The sequence below is a fragment of the Rhinoderma darwinii genome, chromosome 3 (assembly GCF_050947455.1).
Source record: "Rhinoderma darwinii isolate aRhiDar2 chromosome 3, aRhiDar2.hap1, whole genome shotgun sequence".
In the NCBI taxonomy this organism is placed as follows: domain Eukaryota; kingdom Metazoa; phylum Chordata; class Amphibia; order Anura; family Rhinodermatidae; genus Rhinoderma; species Rhinoderma darwinii.
In genome coordinates, this window is record NC_134689.1 from 12,748,901 (window position 1) to 12,758,739 (window position 9,839).

The 9,839-nt window shown below is 33.8% G+C and overlaps 1 long non-coding RNA gene across 1 annotated transcript in view; it reads right to left on the reverse strand.

Moving 5' to 3' along the window:
* The window catches only part of LOC142748732 (uncharacterized), a 35,401-nt gene extending 26,675 nt beyond the window's left edge, over positions 1-8,726 (reverse strand). The window contains exon 1 of the long non-coding RNA XR_012882300.1: positions 8,660-8,726. This is a non-coding gene — a long non-coding RNA (uncharacterized LOC142748732). The remainder of the gene's footprint in view (positions 1-8,659) is intronic.
* Positions 8,727-9,839: the final 1,113 nt, after the last annotated feature.

Genomic DNA, 9,839 nt, shown 5'->3' on the forward strand with positions numbered 1-9,839 from the left:
CATAGAGTATAATAATGTACATATAATATACAGATTACAGCATGCAGTATAATAATGTACATATAATATACAGATTACAGCGTGCAGTATAATAATGTACATATAATATACAGATTACAGCATACAGTATAATAATGCACATATAATATACAGATTACAGCATGCAGTATAATAATGTACATATAATATACAGATTACAGCATACAGTATAATAATGTACATATAATATACAGATTACAACATACAGTATAATAATGTACATATAATATACAGATTACAGCATGCAGTATAATAATGTACATATAATATACAGATTACAGCATACAGTATAATAATGTACATATAATATATAGTTTACAGCATACAGTATAATAATGTACATATAATATACAGATTACAGCATACAGTATAATAATGTACATATAATATACAGATTACAGCATGCAGTATAATAATGTACATATAATATATAGATTACAGCATACAGTATAATAATGTACATATAATATATAGTTTACAGCATACAGTATAATAATGTACATATAATATACAGATTACAGCGTGCAGTATAATAATGTACATATAATATACAGATTACAGCATGCAGTATAATAATGTACATATAATATACAGATTACAGCATGCAGTATAATAATGTACATATAATATACAGTTTACAGCATAGAGTATAATAATGTACATATAATATACAGATTACAGCATACAGTATAATAATGTACATATAATATACAGTTTACAGCATAGAGTATAATAATGTACATATAATATATAGATTACAGCATGCAGTATAATAATGTACATATAATATACAGATTACAGCGTGCAGTATAATAATGTACATATAATATACAGATTACAGCATAGAGTATAATAATGTACATATAATATACAGATTACAGCATACAGTATAATAATGTACATATAATATACAGATTACAGCATACAGTATAATAATGTACATATGATATATAGTTTACAGCATACAGTATAATAATGTACATATAATATACAGATTACAGCATACAGTATAATAATGTACATATAATATACAGTTTACAGCGTGCAGTATAATAATGTACATATAATATACAGATTACAGCGTGCAGTATAATAATGTACATATAATATACAGATTACAGCGTGCAGTATAATAATGTACATATAATATACAGATTACAGCATGCAGTATAATGTACATATAATATACAGATTACAGCATGCAGTATAATAATGTACATATAATATACAGATTACAGCATACAGTATAATAATGTACATATAATATACAGATTACAGCATGCAGTATAATAATGTACATATAATATACAGATTACAGCATACAGTATAATAATGTACATATAATATACAGATTACAGCATACAGTATAATAATGTACATATAATATACAGATTACAGCATAGAGTATAATAATGTACATATAATATATAGTTTACAACATACAGTATAATAATGTACATATAATATACAGTTTACAGCATGCAGTATAATAATATACAGATTACAGCGTGCAGTATAATAATGTACATATAATATACAGTTTACAGCATACAGTATAATAATATACATATAATATACAGATTACAGCATACAGTATAATAATATACATATAATATACAGATTACAGCATACAGTATAATAATATACATATAATATACAGATTACAGCATACAGTATAATAATATACATATAATATACAGATTACAGCGTACAGTATAATAATGTACATATAATATACAGATTACAGCATACAGTATAATAATGTACATATAATATACAGATTACAGCATGCAGTATAGTAATGTACATATAATATACAGATTACAGCATGCAGTATAGTAATGTACATATAATATACAGATTACAGCATGCAGTATAATAATGTACATATAATATATAGATTACAGCGTGCAGTATAATAATGTACATATAATATACAGATTACAGCATACAGTATAATAATGTACATATAATATATAGTTTACAGCATGCAGTATAATAATGTACATATAATATAGTTTACAGCATGCAGTATAATAATGTACATATAATATACAGTTTACAGCATGCAGTATAATAATGTACATATAATATATAGTTTACAGCATACAGTATAATAATGTACATATAATATACAGATTACAGCATACAGTATAATAATATACATATAATATACAGATTACAGCATGCAGTATAATAATGTACATATAATATACAGATTACAGCATGCAGTATAGTAATGTACATATAATATACAGATTACAGCATACAGTATAATAATGTACATATAATATACAGTTTACAGCATGCAGTATAATAATGTACATATAATATACAGATTACAGCGTGCAGTATAATAATGTACATATAATATACAGATTACAGCGTGCAGTATAATAATGTACATATAATATACAGATTACAGCGTGCAGTATAATAATGTACATATAATATACAGATTACAGCATACAGTATAATAATGTACATATAATATACAGATTACAGCATGCAGTATAATAATGTACATATAATATATAGATTACAGCATGCAGTATAATAATGTACATATAATATACAGATTACAGCGTGCAGTATAATAATGTACATATAATATACAGATTACAGCATACAGTATAATAATGTACATATAATATACAGATTACAGCGTGCAGTATAATAATGTACATATAATATACAGATTACAGCATACAGTATAATAATGTACATATAATATACAGATTACAGCATGCAGTATAATAATGTACATATAATATATAGATTACAGCATGCAGTATAATAATGTACATATAATATACAGATTACAGCGTGCAGTATAATAATGTACATATAATATACAGATTACAGCATACAGTATAATAATGTACATATAATATACAGATTACAGCATGCAGTATAATAATGTACATATAATATACAGATTACAGCATACAGTATAGTAATGTACATATAATATACAGATTACAGCATACAGTATAATAATGTACATATAATATACAGATTACAGCATAGAGTATAATAATGTACATATAATATACAGATTACAGCATACAGTATAATAATGTACATATAATATATAGATTACAGCATGCAGTATAATAATGTACATATAATATACAGATTACAGCATACAGTATAATAATGTACATATAATATACAGATTACAGCATGCAGTATAATAATGTACATATAATATACAGATTACAGCATACAGTATAGTAATGTACATATAATATACAGATTACAGCATACAGTATAATAATGTACATATAATATATAGTTTACAGCATGCAGTATAATAATGTACATATAATATATAGTTTACAGCATACAGTATAATAATGTACATATAATATACAGATTACCGCATGCAGTATAATAATGTACATATAATATACAGATTACAGCATACAGTATAATAATGTACATATAATATACAGATTACAGCATGCAGTATAATAATGTACATATAATATATAGATTACAGCATGCAGTATAATAATGTACATATAATATACAGATTACAGCATAGAGTATAATAATGTACATATAATATACAGATTACAGCGTGCAGTATAATAATGTACATATAATATACAGATTACAGCATAGAGTATAATAATGTACATATAATATACAGATTACAGCGTACAGTATAATAATGTACATATAATATACAGATTACAGCATACAGTATAATAATGTACATATAATATACAGTTTACAGCATGCAGTATAATAATATACATATAATATACAGTTTACAGCATACAGTATAATAATGTACATATAATATACAGATTACAGCATGCAGTATAATAATGTACATATAATATACAGATTACAGCATGCAGTATAATAATGTACATATAATATACAGATTACAGCATACAGTATAATAATATACATATAATATACAGATTACAGCATACAGTATAATAATATACATATAATATACAGATTACAGCATGCAGTATAATGTACATATAATATACAGATTACAGCATGCAGTATAATAACGTACATATAATATACAGTTTACAACATACAGTATAATAATGTACATATAATATATAGATTACAGCATACAGTATAATAATGTACATATAATATACAGATTACAGCATACAGTATAATAATGTACATATAATATACAGATTACAGCATGCAGTATAATAATGTACATATAATATACAGATTACAGCGTGCAGTATAATAATGTACATATAATATACAGATTACAGCATACAGTATAATAATGTACATATAATATATAGATTACAGCATACAGTATAATAATGTACATATAATATACAGATTACAGCATACAGTATAATAATGTACATATAATATACAGATTACAGCATGCAGTATAATAATGTACATATAATATACAGATTACAGCATGCAGTATAATAATGTACATATAATATACAGATTACAGCATACAGTATAATAATGTACATATAATATACAGATTACAGCGTGCAGTATAATAATGTACATATAATATACAGATTACAGCATACAGTATAATAATGTACATATAATATACAGATTACAGCATGCAGTATAATAATGTACATATAATATACAGATTACAGCATACAGTATAATAATGTACATGTAATATACAGATTACAGCATGCAGTATAATAATGTACATATAATATACAGATTACAGCATACAGTATAATAATGTACATATAATATACAGATTACAGCATACAGTATAATAATGTACATATAATATATAGATTACAGCATGCAGTATAATAATGTACATATAATATACAGATTACAGCGTGCAGTATAATAATGTACATATAATATACAGATTACAGCATGCAGTATAATAATGTACATATAATATACAGATTACAGCATGCAGTATAATAATGTACATATAATATACAGATTACAGCATACAGTATAATACTGTACATATAATATACAGATTACAGCATATAGTATAATAATGTACATATAATATACAGATTACAGCATACAGTATAATAATGTACATATAATATATAGATTACAGCATGCAGTATAATAATGTACATATAATATACAGATTACAGCATACAGTATAATACTGTACATATAATATACAGATTACAGCATGCAGTATAATAATGTACATATATAGTTAATACCGTGTAGTATAAAAATGTGCATAGTATATACTTATTTCATTCAGTTCACAATAAACTATATTATATGATTATATTGGACAAAATGCTGTTAGAGCATTATATACGTTAGCGAATTACAACATGAAGTAAAATAAAGCAAAGATTATATTAACCTGAAATATGATATATCTAACATTGACAGCTACCCGAATAATAATACCTTCTCGTGAGAATATAATATAAAATGAAACGACGGCTATTGTTGTGTATTATATGTCCAGGCTATTTACAGTCTACGGTCATTATAAGGTTGAATATATTCTAATTGGTTGCTATGGGCAACTGCACCAGTATATTATTGCACTGCTTTGAGATTTGCTAAAATCTGCAGTAGTTCCACTACAGGTCCCGGCCTACGTCAAGCAATAAACGTCACGCAATAAACTTCAAATTTGTCATGACTTACTCCAGTGCCCCACGACAAGGAAAAGTCCATCCCATTATAATAATATGCGACGTGATTCGGCTGGCGTGGCCTACGCCTCATATTGCTCTGCCAAAGTTGCAGTACCGATATTCTGGGTTGTACAAATGTCGAATTAATTTATTGCGAGAAATTCTGCGCCATTTTCACAGTTAAGACGAGTTGGGCATGTAATCGGTCAGGGTAGCATCAAAGTACCTTGTCCACACTGACATGACCGATATTTCACGGCATCTGTTGACCTGACATCTCTGGTAGAGAGAAGAAAGAGAAGTTCAAGCTTTTGTTTCCCTCAGAGATAAGCGGCATCATTGTTGTATGGCAGCTACTCATCTCCCTCTCCAATTGAAATAAGGCCCCGGGCGTGGGAGTCTATGGGCGACGGGATATGTTGGAAAATTGTCAGACATACACTGCAAATTCTATGACCCAGAGCATTCAGGCAGATCCGGCCGAATATTGGCACCAAATGGTGTGCGTATATTCTGCTGGATTTTCCGCTGCGGCAAACGTGCGCTAGAAAAATAAAAGAGGCCTATACTTATCTCTCCCGGCGTTGCCAAAGCAACGCCTCCCTGGTCTTCCAGCTGCTCTGTCCCTGTGGTCTCCTGTGATTGGCTGCAAGGATCACATGTGATGAAATGTAATCAGCCTGGACGCGGAGCAGCAGAGACGCGTTGCTATGGCAGCGCCACAGGTCAATTTATCCACGTTTTCTGTGCAGAATCGTTTTCCGCAGGGCGTGGATAAAGTATGTTAAAATCTCATCCATTTTGCCGCTACTATAAGACGCTGCAGATTTTCTGTCCGCTAATTCGGATGGAAAAACCGCAGCGTTTACGCTCTGTGTGAACATAACCTTATTCTATATTTATAATATTATATAATATATAATAATATTCATACATCATACCTGCCAACCCTCCTATGTCTGCCAGACCCTCCGGAAAACGGAGAGACCTCCTGGACTAGAAGTCTCCCGGGTACCCCGCGTCCTCTCTAAGGCTATGTTCACACGGAGTATTTTGCCGAGTTTTTTGATGCGGAAACCGCGTCGCAAAACTCGGCAAAACGGCCCGAGAACGCCTCCCATTGATTTCAATGGGAGGCGTCGGCGTCTTTTTCCCGCGAGCAGTAAAACTGCCTCGCGGGAAAAAGAAGCGACATGCCCTATCTTCGGGCGCTTCCGCCTCCGACCTCCCATTGACTTCAATGGGAGGCAGAGAAAGCATATTTCGCGCTGTTTTATGCCCGCGGCGCTCAATGGCCGCGGGCGAAAAACGGCGCGAAAATCGCAGCGAAAATTGGCGTGCAGGGAGAGGAAAATCTGCCTCAAAGTTCCAAACGGAATTTTGAGGCAGATATTCCTCCCCCAAAATACTCTGTGTGAACATAGCCTAAGGCTGTGTTCACACGCAGTATTTTGCAGGCGGAATTTCTGCCTCAAAATTCCGTTTGGAACTTTGGGGTAGATTTTCCTCTCCCTGCACGCCAATTTTCGCGGCGTTTTTTGCCCGTGGCCATTTGGCGCCGCGGGCATAAAACGCTGCGAAATACGCTTTCTCTGCCTCCCATTGAAGTCAATGGGAGGTCAGAGGCGGAAACGCCCGAAGATAGGGCATGTCGCTTCTTTTTCCCGCGAGGCAGTTTTACTGCTCGCGGGAGAAAACCGCCCCCGCTTCCCATTAAAATCGATGGGAGGCATTTTCGGGCCGTTTTTGACGAGCTTTTTGACGCGGTTTCCGCGTCAAAAAACTCAGTGTGAACTTAGCCTAAACACCACTCATCGTAACAGGGTCTGTATATTTAATGGGTCTCATCTGGGGTCTGTATTTGTTTAGGGGGTCTGGTCGGGGGTTCTGTATTTGTTTATGGGTCCTGGTCTGGATTTATTTAGGGGGTCTGTATTTGTTGAGGGGACTGGTCGGGGGTACTGTATTTATTTAGAGTCTTACCTCTCATCCTAACGGGGTCTGTATTTATTTAAGGGGTCTTGTCTGGGGTCTCTTTGTTTATGGGTTCTGGTCTGGGGTCTGTATTTATTTAAGGGGTCTTTTCTGGGGTCTCTGTTTAGGGAGTCTATTTGTTTATGGGTTCTGGTCTGGGGTCTGTATTTATTTAAGGGGTCTTGTCTGGGGTCTCTTTGTTTAGGGGACCGGTCTGGGGTCTGTATTTATTTTGGGGTGTGATGAAGGGGGTCATATTCTGTATTTGCGATTCACTTCAGTAGATTGGGCGGGGTCCTATATAAACGGGTGGGTGGGGCACACGATTACATCTTTGCGCAGCACGCGCCTCTTTTTACGTACATTTTTAACAATCTCCCATATGTCTCTTCTTAAATGTGGCCGGTATGATATACAATTATTCACCTGTATTATATAACAGCATTTATATTGCCTTCCCATGTTTTTATATCCCTTCATGTAACCGGTCCCTATGGTTTATTATATATTATAACGTCATAAAATGGAGGACAGGACACTAAAGCTGAGGTATTTTTTATTCCCCTCTCTCCCCCTAGCCGTGGGAACATGTTACTTTCTCCCAGGGATACTAGACAGGCTGTGTACTTGAACTTGAACTTGTCTTTCCTCAGCTCCCGTCCCCCGCCATCTTTCCCGCTCGTCCCTTCCTTCCTCCCCTCACGGACAAGATGGCGGCGGCTGCGAGCTTTGCGCAGTCATTAATAATTTCTGCAGCTGCAGAGAAGGGGAGTTATGTCGGTTTTCGCACATTTTTTTTTGCTGTTTATATTGAAGATGAGATTTTACGACAGTGAGGGGTAGCACTTACGGAGAGTATGGCGAAAATCGGTACGCACCGGGAACAGATACCTTTACATGTGTTGTGTGAAGGGAAATTGTAAGAGTCATAGGCAAACGACGCTGTGTGAGGGCTCGGCGGGATACCGAGTGAAAATGGCGGAATATCGAGCGAACTATATAAATAATTTATTAACGTGATATGTCTTCCTTACTATACGAGCTGCTTGTGCTTTCATTGCTGCTGCAGCAACCAATCTGCTCACGTGTCTGAAAATGAGAGATGTAATCTGATTGGTTGCTATGTGCATATGCTCCACTTATTACTGCACTGCGAGAGACCGTTGAAGCAGTTGCCCATAGCAACCTATCAGGTTGCTGCTTTCATTTTGTTTAGTAAGAGCTGCAGCCTGATTGGTTGCTGTCCACTTGCACTAACTTTCATAAGTTTTCACTGTTCCCTACTGTTTCATTATTATACAGATGTCCTTAAAGGGGTGTTCCACCTAAATCTACCTTAATCTGCATTAAAGGGGTATTCTTATTTCAGACATTTATGCGGATACACCATAAATGTCCGATAGATGCGGGTCCCAACTCTAGAACGGTGCCCCCCTGTCCTACCTTGTGCCGCAGTCGCTTTTATCCGGCAACTGAGTTATAAGATGGTCGGGAGTACGGAATCAGTCAAGCTCTTGTAGCTCCGTGAGATACTCTGTTTCCGTACTTCAGGCCAACTCGTAACTCCTCGTCCGAAGCCCACCGACAGCGGGACAATGTATGAGGGGGTCGAGGGGCTCCGTTATAGAGATTTGTACAACCCGCATCTATCGGACATTTATAGCATATCTTGTGGCTATGCCATAAGTGTCCGAGATGGGAATACCACTTTAATATAGCACTGAAGGATACACACAGACTGGTTGCTACGGAGACATTATCTGACAACTCCATATAAAGGGCTGACAGGCAGCGTATCCAATAGGGAAGGAGAAAGGCAGGATAGCCGCAGTCTGGCGTTACTGTTCTCCATCGCGGCATGCATTATTAATTAGATTTTTCTAAAAATAAATTTAGATGAAGAACTGCGTTAAAATTAATAGACCTCTTTGAATCAGGTGCCCGAATGTAGCATAGGTAGGGCTGAACCTATAGAAAAGGCTCCCTGAAGCCCTAATCCGGGTACACCGTACTCATTTTAAAAGAAAGATCTATATTCGCAACCAAGTTTTTTTTAGGGTTATTGACACGGTCTAGTCGCAAATGTAGCAAACCCGCAGCATTTTGCATCAACTTTTGTGAAAATCACAGTAAAAAACACAATTTGACTGCACTGTGAGATTTAGGCCGGGTTCACACGAGCATGTTTGGTCCATAAAGGACGGAACGTATTTC